The following is a 13,001-nucleotide window of genomic DNA, read 5'->3' as shown; positions in this document are numbered from 1 at the left end:
GTATTACTAGAAGTGTGAGAGCGAGGTCCCTTCAGTAAACTACACGTAGCACTAGTTGAGACCTAGTAAACGGAGTATTACTGGAAGTGTGGGAGCGAGGCCCCTTCAGTAAACTATGCATAGTACTAGTCAAGAACTAGTAAACAGAGTGTTACTGGAAAAGTGGGAGCGAGGCCCCTTCAGTAAACTACACGTAGGACTAGTCGAGAACTAGTAAACGGAGTGTTACTAGAAGTATGGGAGCGAGGCCCCTTTAGTAAACTACGCGTAGTACTAGTCGAGAAGAAGTAAACCGAGTATCACTTAGAGTGTGGGAGCGAAGCCCCTTTAGTAAACTACGCCTAGTAGTAGTCGAGAACTAGTAAACGGAGTGATACTGGAAGTATGAAAACGAGTCTGCTTCAGTAAACTACGCGTAGCACTAGTCGAGAACTAGTAAACGGAGTATTACTAGAAGTTTGGGAGCGAGGCCCCTTCAGTAAACTACGCGTAGTTCTAGTCGAGAACTAGTAAACGGAGTATTACTGGAAGTGTGGGAGCGAGGCCCCTTTGGTAAACTATGCGTAGTACTAGTCTAGAACTAGTAAACGGAGTGTAACTGGAAGTATGGGAGCGAGGCTCCTTCAGTAAACTACGCGTAGTAATAGTCAAGAACTAGTAAACAAACTGGAAGTGTGGGAGCGAGACCCCTTCAGTAAACTACGCATAGTAATAGTCGAGAACTAGAAAATGGAGTATGGCTGAAAGTGTGGGAGCAAGGCCCCTTAAGTAAACTACGCGTAGTACTAGTCGAGAACTAGTGAACAGAGTGTTTCTGGAAGTATGGGAGTGAGGCCCCTTCAAGAAACTACGCGTAGTAGCTATCGGGAACAAGTAAACGAAATATTAGTGGTAGTATGGGAGCGAGTCCCCTTCAGTAAACTACGCGTAGTACTAGTCGAGAACTAGTAAACGTAGTATTACTGGAAGTGTGAGAGCGAGGCCTCTTCAATGAACTACGCGTAGTAGTAGTCGAGTGCTAGTAAACAGAGTGTTACTTGAAATATGGGAGCGAGGCCCCTTCAGTGAACTACGCATTGTACTAGTCGAGAACAAGTAAACGGAGTATTATTCGAAGTGTGGGAGCGAGGCCCGTTCAGTAAACTACGTGTAGTACTAGTCGAGAAAAAGTAAACGGAGTGTTACTGGAAATATGGGAGCAAGGCCCTTTAAATAAACTATGCGTAGTAGTAGTCAAGAACTAGTAAACGGAGTGATACCGGAAGTATAAAAGCGAGTCCCCTTCAGTAAACCACGCGTATTGCTAGTCGAGAACTAGTAAAACGAGTATTACTAGAATTGTGTGAGCGAGGCCCCTTCAGTAAATTACGCGTAGTACTAGTTGAGAACTAGTAAACGGAGTGTTACTGGAAGTCTGGGAGCGAGGCTCCTTCAGTAAACTATGCGTAGTAATAGTCGAGAACTAGTAAACGGATTGATACTTGAAGTATGGTTAAGAACTAGTAAACGGAGTATTGCTGAAAGTGTGGGAGTAAGGCCCCTTGAGTAAGCTACGCGTAGTACTAGTCAAAAACTAGTGAACGGAGTATTACTAGAAGTATGGAAGCGAGGCCCCTTCAGGAAACTACGCGTAGTACTTGTTGGGAACAAGTAAATGAAGTAATACTCGTAGTATGGGAGCGAGGCCCCTTCAGTAAACTTCGCATAGTACTAGTCGAGAACTAATAAATGGAGTATTACTAGAAGTGTGAGAGCGAGGTCCCTTCAGTAAACTACACGTAGCACTAGTCGAGACCTAGTAAACGGAGTATTACTGGAAGTGTGGGAGCGAGGCCCCTTCAGTAAACTATGCATAGTACTAGTCAAGAACTAGTAAACGGAGTGTTACTGGAAATGTGGGAGCGAGGCCCCTTCAGTAAACTACACGTAGGACTAGTCGAGAACTAGTAAACAGAGTGTTACTAGAAGTATGGGAGCGAGGCCCCTTTAGTAAACTACACGTAGTACTAGTCAAGAAGAAGTAAACCGAGTATCACTTAGAGTGTGGGAGCGAAGCCCCTTTAGTAAACTACGCCTAGTAGTAGTCGAGAACTAGTAAACGGAGTGATACTGGAAGTATGAAAACGAGTCCCCTTTAGTAAACTACGCATAGTACTAGTCGAGAACTAGTAAACAGAGTATTACAAGAAGTGTGTGAGTGAGGCCCCTTCAGTAAACTACGCGTAGTACTAGTTCAGAACTAGTAAACAGAGTGTTACTGGAAGAATGGGAGCGAGGCTCCATTAGTAAACTACGCGTAGCAATAGTTGAAACTAGTAAACGTACTAGAAGTGCGGGAGGGAGGCCCCTTCAGTAAACTACACATAGTACTAGTCGAGAACTAGTAAACGGAGTAATACTAGAAGTATGGGAATGAGGACCCTTCAGTAATCTACGCATAGTACTAGTCGAGAACAAGTAAACTGAGTATTGCTGAAAGTGTGGCAGCGTGGCCCCTTCAGTAAACTATGCGTAGTACTAGTCGAGAACTAGTAAGCGGAGTGTTGCTGGTATTATGGGAGCGAGGCCCTTTCTATAAACTACACGTAGTACTAGTCAAGAACTAGTAAACAGAGTGTTATTGGAAGTATGGGAGCGAGGCCCCTTCAGGAAAACTACACGTAGTACTTATCGGGAACTAGTAAACAAAGTATTACTGGTAGTATGGGAGCGAGGCCCTTTAGTAAACTATGCGTAGTACTAGTCGAGAAGTAGTAAACAGAATATTATTGTAAGTGTGAGAGTGAGACCCTTCAGTAAACTACGTGTAGTATTGGTCGAGAACTAGTATACGGAGTACTACTCGAAGTGTGGGAGCGAGGCCCCATCAGTAAACTCTGTGTAGTACTTGTCCAGAACTAGTAAAGAGAGTGTTACTGGAAGTGTGGTAGCGAGGCCCCTTCAGTAAACTACGCGTAGTACTAGTCAAGAACTAGTATATGGAGTGTTACTCGAAGTATGGCAGCGAGGCCCCTTCAGTAAACTACGTGTAGTACTAGTTGAGAACAAGTAAACGGAGTATTACTCGAAGTATGGGAGCAAGGCCCATTTAGTAAACTATGCGTTGTACTTGTCGAGAACTAGTAAACGAAGTGATACTGGAAGTGTGGGAGCGAGGCCTCTTTAGTAAACTACGCGTAGTAGTAGTCGAGAACTAGTAAACAGAGTGATACTGAAAATATGAAAGCGAGTCCCCTTTATTAATCTACGCGTAGTACTGGTCGAGAACTAGTAAACAGACTGATACTGGAACTATAGTCGAGAACTAGTAAATGGAGTATTGCTGAAAGTGTGGCAGCGAGGCCCCTTGAGTACCCCTTGAGTACACTACGCGTAGTACTTGAACTATAGTCGAGAACTAGTAAATGGAGTATTGCTGAAAGTGTGGCAGCGAGGCCCCTTGAGTACCCCTTGAGTACACTACGCGTAGTACTGGTCGAGAACAAGTAAATGGAGTATTACTCAAAGTGTGGGAGCGAGGCCCGTTCAGTAAACTACGCGTAGTACTAGTCGAGAACTAGCAAACAGTGTGTTATTGGAAGTGTGGGAGCAAGGCCCCTTTAGTAAACTACGCGTAGTAGTAGTCGAGAACTAGTAAACGGAGTGATACCGAAAGTATGAAAGCGAGTCCGCTTCACTAAACTACGCATAGTACTAGTCGAAAACTAGTAAAAAGAGTATTACTAGAAGTGTGTGAGCGAGACCCCTTCAGTAAACTACGCATAGTACTAGTCGAGAACTAGTAAACAGAATGTTTCTTGAAGTATGGGAGTGAGGCTCCTTCAGTAAACAATGCGTAGTAATAGTCAAGAACTAGTAAACATACTGGAAGTGCGGGAGCGAGTCCCCTTCAGTAAACTACGCATAGTAATAGTCGAGAACTAGAAAACGGAGTATTGCTGAAAGTGTGGGAGCGAGGCGCCTTGAGTAAACTACACATAGTACTAGTCGAGATCTAGTGAACAGAGTGTTACTGGAAGTATGGGAGCGAGGCCCCTTCAGGAAACTATGCGTAGTACCTGTTGTTAGGGATAGATCCCCTGGGTTTCAGGACATAGGGTATGACGCACATCGCGGCCCGAACCTGTCTAAACCTTGTGTTGCTTGCACCTTCGAGTTCCTGATCTCGGCATCACCCTACCTAAAACTTACCACATCGGGTATATCCCTCGGTGGGCAGGCGGTAAAACACCGACAGCTGGCGCGCCAGGTAGGGGTGCGCATCGAAGATCCACCGGTGAACTCGATGGCATCGTTCAAGTTCACCAGTGCTGTGCCCCCTCAGGGCACGACATTCGTTTTCGGCTCATGGGTTTGCATCACAGATGGTGTGGGCAATTTTCATCGATTCATCATCGACATGAAGCAAAAAACTCTCGCGGCGAGTTTTCATAGCGACCTCGATGAGTTCGTCGATAATCTCAATGACTCATCAACCCATGGCTCCGCTACGAGGACCGAGGAGGGGTCTGTTTTCGACTCGACTCCGTCCAGCGCTGCAACAACCTTGCTCGGGTTGGACTTGTTCCAATTTGAGGACTTGCGTAGCCGATCACGATTCGGTCTACTCGACTCAGCCATTGAACCTCAGGAGGCCAACAATCCTGAGTCCCTCTTCGCATTGGAAAAGGACTTGGACTATTTACTCCGAATCGGAAAGCCCGAAGCCATCGCACGTCGGGGGGCTGCGGGTTGTCTTGGTCACAACGGTCTGATGATCACCTCCACTCCAGAGGGCCGTTTCGTGCATTGGGAGGGCATGAAACTCTCTAATCTACTCGAGGATGAAGACCGACTTGTGGCACACCTTGAGCCCTTGCCTTTTCAGGAGGGCAGGCCATTAGCCACCATGGCAGAGGAGTCAACCGAGCTAGTCAAAGTGAGCTCTGGTGAGCTCATATCACGCCAGGTGCTGATGGCGGAGGAGGGCGAGGATGATGGCAACTTACCCATCATCGAACTCGATATGATATCCGAAAATGAGGCCACAGCTAACACCGGCGACAAAAACGACACCGATCATGAGGCACGAAGGGCCAGGAACAGAGCCCGCGTAGTCCGGCGAAGGAGGGTCGGAGGGTCAACGAGCGCATGCAATCTATGCATTGTGAGCTAGATGCCAAATTTGCCGCTGTGAGCGAGCGGGGCTTCAGAACTCCTGTGGCCAACATCGCTAGGGTAACCGCCATACTTGTGCGCAGTAACGATCCAAACCTGCATGAAGCACTTCGCTACACGCAGAGGGCATGGATCCAGCTCGATCAACAAAACCCGGTGTCCACTGTCAGAGAAGAACATGTGGGCGAAAGCCGCAGCCAGGCTCACAGTCGAATGGCAGGCGGCCGTCCTCAACCTCAGCGCAGCAATAACAACAACAATGCTCGCGGGAGTCAGGCCACTAGCGGGAGGCAGCAGCCACCTCCGGGACGCAACCCGCGACAGGCCAATCATCGGAATCCTCCAGAAGACCTGCGCCAGAGAATTAATGAAGGACGCGATGTGCAATCCATAATTGATTCCAGGCGTAGAGAGTGTGAAGTAGCCGAGACAGAGGGTACCAACTACAGTGATGTTTTCCAGCGTTCACAGCACGGTTCAGCAGGTACAAGTACCCTGAGGGCTTCAACCCGATTGGGATCACCAAGTATGATGGCAAGCAAGCTCCTCAGCAATGGCTACATTGTTACTCCACCGCCATTGAAGTTGCAGGAGGCTCCAACATCACCAAGGTCGTCTACTTCCCGATGGCTTTGGACCCTGTGCCGCTCACGTGGTTGGAGAGCCTCAGCAACAACTCGATCGACTCCTGGGAGTAGCTCAAGAAAGTCTTCATCGACAACTTCAAGGGGGCGATCACCCGTGCAGGTACTCATCACGACCTTGCTCAATGTAAACAGGAACGTAACGAGCTCCTACGGTCCTATACACACCGTTTCTTCGATGTGCGTGCCACCATTGCGAATATCTCGGAGGAAGACATCATCGACTACTTCTACAACGGCATCACCGACCCAGGCATGTACAGGGACTTTTGGCGGAACAGACCAAAAACTGTTGCAGGACTTCGTGACATGATGCACGACTGGTCCGAGCAGGAGGAAAAGATGCGGGAGTGGTTCCTAAGGCGCAATGACAGCAACCTGAGGCGCTCAAACGACAATCGTACCGACAAGAGCCAGCGGGACTACTCAGGTCCATCCCAAAAGCGCAAGCGAGACGACCTCGTCGCGGCTGTGGATCATCCTTCGTGAGGCAGGAAGACTACGACGTAGGAGGAGTTCAAAAAACTCCTGCAGAAGAAATGCCCATGGCATCCAGGTGCTAATCATGCGGCAATTGATTGCTACCACCTCCGGAGGACATTCAGCAATCCCGGTGGCGGCAAGAAGAACAAGCCAGCGGATAAAGAGCCCGAAGAGAACAACTAGGGGGACCAATCGAACAACGTGAAGTTCCAAGATGCTTCTAAAACCATCAACGTCATCTTTGGAGGTGATGAAGAGTTCAATTCCAGGAGGCAACAAAAACTGCTCCTCCAAGAAATCATGTCCGTCGAGCCGGCGGTACCACGACCACTCCAGTGGTCGGAGGACCTCATCTCGTTTTCATGTGACGATCAGTGGACAAGCTTCTCAGAGCCCAGCAAATTCCCCCTGGTTCTGGACCCAGTGGTGGCAGAAGTCAAGATCACCAGAGTACTCATCGACGGCGGAAGTGGTCTCAACCTCATCTTCACCAGCACTCTGAGAAAGATGCGTTTGGACTTAACGGACATACTCATTCCAAGCAAGTCTCCCTTTTACGGCATTGTCCCAGGTAATGAAGCGCACCCACTTGGCACTGTGGTCCTTCCAGTCACCTTCGGCACGAGGGAGAACTACCGCATCGAGTTCATCAAATTCGAAGTTGCCAACTTCGAATCTTCTTATCATGCTATATTGGGCAGACCAGCACTAGCCAAATTCATGGCAGTACTGCATTATGTTTATTTACTTCTCAAGATGCCAGGATGAAGTGGGGTACTCACTCTCTGAGGCGACTTGAAGAAGTCATATGATTGCAACCAGGAGGCCATCCAGTATGCTTCAACCACACGTGTGCCAGATGCTTCAGGAGAAGTACTCACGGTCGCGCAACAACTCTCCCAAGCCGGGGTGGAAATCCCTATGAGGAAGACCAGCAAGTCGAGCATCCAGTTGACCGGCGACGTGGCCCTCAAGACGATCCAGCTCTAGGAAGGCGACTCATCTAAGACCGCCGTCATCGGTGCAGGCTTAGCGGAGAAATAGGAACTTGTGCTCGTCAGTTTCCTTCGGGCTAACCGAGACATATTCGCATGGAAACTAGCGGATATGCTACGGGTGCCCAGGGAACTGATCGAGCATAGTTTAAATGTACACGCACAGGCTGTGCCCAAAAAGCAACGCCTTCAAATGTTTGCTCACGACAAACGTGAGGCAATCAAACGGGAAATAGCTAAACTCCTCACGGCTGGCTTCATTAAAGAAGTAATCCATCCAGAGTGGGTAGCTCATCCCGTCCTTGTAAAGAAAAAGAATAATGAATGGAGAATGTGCGTTGACTACACCGATCTCAACAAGCATTGCCCGAAGGATCACTTGGGGTTACCGTGCATCGATCAAGTAGTCAACTCGACGGCGGGTTGCGTACTCCTCTACTTCCTTGACTGCTATTCGGGGTACCACCAGATCATGCTCAAGGAGGAATATCAAATAAAAACTATGTTTATCACCCTGTTCGGGACATATGCCTACAAAACTATGTCTTTCGGGTTGAAAAATGTAGGAGCAACCTATCAACGCGCAATCCAGATGTGCTTTGCTGATTAGCTGCATTGGAATGTTGAGGCCTACGTGGATGATGTGGTCATCAAGACCAGAAATTCGACGATCTGATTGTAGACTTGGAAGAGACGTTCAGCAGCTTACGCAAGTTTCGGTGGAAGCTCAACCCAACCAAGTGCATTTTCAGAGTTCCATCAGGGAAATTGCTCGGGTTTATCATCAGCAGCCGGGCAATTGAAGCCAATCCTTTGAAGATCTCAACCATCACTGATATGGAGGCTCCGACCACAATCAAGGATGTGCAGAAGCTAACAGGATGTATGGCAGCTCTGAATAGGTTCATCTCCCGACTCAGGGAGAGAGGGCTACCTTTCTTCAAACTCCTGAAATACCAAGACAAGTTCCAGTGGACGGAGGAGGCCGAGTGGGCCCTGCAAGAGCTGAAACAACATCTACAATCACCTCCGGTGCTTACAGCACCACTGCCGGGATAAGATCTACTACTTTACATTGCGGTGACAACTCATGTTGTTAGAAGCGCCATTGTAGTCAAGCGCAGCGAGGAGGGCCATGCATTTGGAGTGCAGAGGCCCATGTACTTCGTCAGCGTGGTACTCTCCGAATCTAAGGTACGATACCCGGCAGTTCAAAAAGTTTTATATGCAATATTGATCACATCGAGAAAATTGCGCTATTACTTCAACAAGTACAAGATCACTGTGATTACGGATTTCCCGTTGGCGGATATTCTTCACAATCAAGATGCCACGGGGCGTATATCAAAGTGGGCAGTGGAACTGGGGGCTTTGTCAATCGACCTCAAGCCATGCACTGCAATCAAGTCTCAAGCTTTAGTCGATTTTATGGCTGAGTGGAGAGAGAATCAAATTCCAACCCCAGTCGACAAGCCAGAGCACTGGACCATGTATTTCGATGGGTCTCTTAAGCTCGACGGCGGCAGCGCTGGAGTCTTATTTATTTCTCTGAGAGGCAAACAACTGAAGTATGTCCTCCAGATCCTTTGGGAGGTATCCAATAATGAAGCCGAGTATGAAGCCTTGCTTCACGGGCTGCGTTTGGCGATATCACTAGGCATCAAGCGACTACTTGTATACGGCGATTCACTTTTGGTCGTTTAGCAAGTCAACAAAGAGTGGAATTGCAAAAAGGCGATAATGGACGCCTATGTACAAGAAGTGCAGAAGCTGGAAAATAAATTTTCCGGCCTGGAGGTTCATCACGTTGCGCAGACATACTATCCAAGCTAGGATCCACCCGTGCATAGGTTCTAGCAGGAGCTTTTGTCCAGGAGCTGAAGCAGCCGTCCATCAAGTCCTCACCTCAGATAACCACTGATGCTGGCCTTCAACAGCCCTATCGGGAGGTTATGATGCTTGGAGAGGACTGGAGAGAAGACTATGTCGACTTCATCCGTGACCAAAGGTTACCAGCGGGGATGGACGTAAGAAGCACAACGGCAGCTCGTGTCATGCACAGAAGCAAAGGTATTGTCCTAATCGACAATAAACTCTACTATGGAAGAACCAACCTGAATTACACCGGCTCAAATGCGTTGATGCTTTCTCAGAAGGCAATACGGACTCAATCGCACTTCAAACAGTGTAACCCCGTGGTCTGTCGGGTAAAGTCCTGATAAAACCACCTAACTCAGGATCAGAACAAGGTACCTCGCACGAAGGCGAGTCCAGAGATACAAACACCAACTATTTTTACATTACAGGCATAATATTACAGTGGTATTCAACCATAGTATAAAGATTAACTAGTTCAAATTTATACATGACTTTTCCAAAGTTATGGTATCTGCAGCGGAAAACAAACGCGACACTACAGACGTCGCACAACGGATGTTTGAGCTAAGCCCATGCTCAACATCACTCGGAGGTACCTGTGTTGGCCGAGGACGGATCCCACTCCACGGACCAACCATCGGCAAGAGCATAGGGCCATGGTATAGGCAGAGCAGAGTCCTCAGGGGGATTACTTGAACAAAAGTCACATTGCAAGGCTGAGTATACTAATACTCAGCAAGGCTTACCCGTTTCATGGTATACTTAGCCATGTAACTAGACTATGAAGGCTTGTAATGGTTCTGGGTATAGTTTCACCTGAAAAGCAACAAAGAGTAGATCCTTAATTTCAAATTTTAGCTTTCAGGTTCTAGTTGATTATCCATTTTAGGTAAGCAACTATAACTATTCAAGCATGGTAGAATCTTTTAAACAAACATCATCTTTGATAAGCATAAGGTTGCTCTTGTTACTCTATGTGGTAAAGGGATCAAGCAGTCTCAATCTCCGCGAGAAACGGACAATTCTGAATTGAATTTCACAACCTTGCAAGGGTAAACCTAACTCACACGCTAGGAACATCCAATGATCGTTCCAAAGCAACCGTTTGCCTTTCATTCCGACTCGTTGATCAGGGCCACCACAAGATACTGTAGGACTATACGCACATCCAATGTGCAGGACGTATGTCTATAGCGCGACTACATGATCATACTCCTATCCACCTATGCAAAACGTACTCCTACAGTGTGCGTGACTGTAGGACGTACTCTCATCCGCTGCGGAACGTACTCTGCATGTCGGTGCGTGTGCGAAAAATCAAATTACGAGTGGTGGGAGTTATGTCCACTCCTCGGGCCGATCGGTTACTAGGCTTACCGCTTACCATATTTCGTAGCATGTGGCTAGTACTTTCAAACGCTTAACCACCGCTACCACACACTGCGACCTTAGCAACTTTTATCAACACAGACGGGGTTTTTACCAAGGTCATGAATCATAATCACAACCCCGTCGTCATCCTTATAGTGGTTGTAGGAGTATAAACATTGCAACTCCTATAAAGCTCGCGAGTGACAGGGAATCACTCGACTTCTACCGGTCCTATTAGCTTAGCAGCTAGTCGAACTCAAGTTCTAGTATTCAATACATAGGTTTCTAGGAATATGCAACTAGGGTTTTAATACAACTCCTAGAAACTTAAATGCACAAGTAGATATACATGAATATATAAATAGCAGTGTAATAAAAATAGTGGTTTATGTCCGGGGCTTGCCTTCGTTGGTGGGGCTGGGGTCAGAGATGTCAATATCTCCCGAACTTTGGTTCGGGGCTTCAGTTAATTCCTCGGTGAAGTTCACTTGATCTTCCGAAATGCCCTGCTCGGGTTCTGGGATCAACTCGTAGGTTCCATCAGCGAGTTCAGTTGAATCTACATGATATGCAGCGATTTGAAGCAATAGGTATTGATTTAAGAACTCTACTTCACGATAAAGTTGCAATCCAACAATTGGATACACACAATTTTCATAAGACAAGAAATTATAATTCAAATCTACTATTGTATCTTAGTTCATTTATTATAATTACTTGGATTAATTGAATTAGGTTAACAAGTTTGATTTTTATTTTGAAATTCACAAAAACTATGGCCTTGAATTTTTGTGGGTAAGCTTATTTCTAATAGATGAGCTTACTATGAATTTTTTATAATTTTCTGAAAATAGACACTAAGGTATTTGAATTAAGTTTAACTTTTCAAAATTGGAAGTTACATGTGTAATTCAAATATTTTGCATAAAAGGACTCCTACTTTTGAAAAGTTACACATAAGTCCTTATATTCACTCATTCACACAATTGCACACAATTCAATACACACATTACACATTCCTTCCTAGTGTTTTAAAATTTTGACACCTAGGGTGTCACAACCTTCCCCCCAAAAAGGAATCTCGTCCCGAGATTACCAGAGTGATGTATTGGAAGATAGTTACCTAAGGATTCTTAAGGAACTCGGGAAAGTTTTTCTGAAGATAATCTTCAGTTTCCCAGGTGGCTTCTTCTGCAGTATGGTGGTCCCACAAGATCTTATACATTTTAATCTTCTTTCTTCTAGTGTTTCTCTCCTTGGTATCTAGAATTTGAAGGGGTTGTTCGATATAAGATAGATCAGGCTCGATCTCCATGGCTTGTTGTTCAATGACCTCACTAGGCACTTTGATGCATTTCTTGAGTTGGGATATATGAAAAACATCATGAATGGTGGCCAACTGAGTAGGAAGACAAAGTCTGTAAGCCACTAGGCCACAGGTTTTGGTGATTTCAAAAGGTCCGATGTATCTAGGTGCCAACTTCCCTTTTATACCGAAACGTTGAACACCCTTAGTAGGAGATACTTGAAGATAGACATAATCTCCTACTTGGAATTGTAATGGTTTTCTTCTTCGGTCTGCATAACTCTTCTGTCTCGACTGAGCTGCCTTAAGATTGGTTTGGATAAGTTTGACTTTATCTTCAGCTTCGGTAACTAAGTCTGGTCAGAAGATTTGGTGTTCACCGGTCTCAGACCAACTCAAAGGAGTTCGACATTTTCGACCGTATAACACCTCAAAAGGAGCCATTTGAAGACTGGACTGATAGCTGTTGTTATACGAGAATTTGGCCAAGGCTAGACATATGTCCCAGTTCGTACCATAGTGAATGATACAAGCTCGGAGCATGTCTTCAAGAATCTGATTAACTCGCTGAGTTTGTCCATCAGTTTATGGATGGTATGCAGAGCTGTGAATTAGCTTGGTTCCGAGAGAAGATTGTAATTGCTCCTAGAAGTGTGCAATGAATTGTGCCCCTCGATCAGAAATGATTGTCTTAGGGACACCATGTAAAGAAAGAATCTGATCAAGATAGATTTTGGCATATTTCTTGGCAGCATAAGTTGTATGCACAGGAAGAAAGTGAGCAGTTTTAGTGATCAATGATTACCCAGATGGAGTCATGCCTTTGAGATGTGTTGGGAAGACCAACGATGAAATCCATACTAATGTCTTCCCACTTCCACGATGGAATAGGTAGGGGTTGGAGTGTACCGGATACCTTTAGATGACTAGCTTTAACTCTCTGGCATGTATCACACTCGGATACATACTTAGCAATTTCTCTTTTCATTCTGGTCCACCAAAGTTTTGCCTAAGGTCTTGGTACATTTTTGTACTACCAGGATGAATAGAAAACTTGGATAGATGTGCTTCATCAAGGATTTGCTTACGAAGTTGATGATTCTTAGGTACAACAATATGATTGTTGAACCATAGAACTCCTTGATGATCAGTGTGGAAACATCTATA

The sequence above is a fragment of the Panicum hallii genome, chromosome 8 (genome assembly GCF_002211085.1).
Source record: "Panicum hallii strain FIL2 chromosome 8, PHallii_v3.1, whole genome shotgun sequence".
Lineage (NCBI taxonomy): Eukaryota > Viridiplantae > Streptophyta > Magnoliopsida > Poales > Poaceae > Panicum > Panicum hallii.
The sequence above is the reverse complement of the archived record's forward strand: the minus strand, read 5'-3'. Positions refer to the sequence as shown.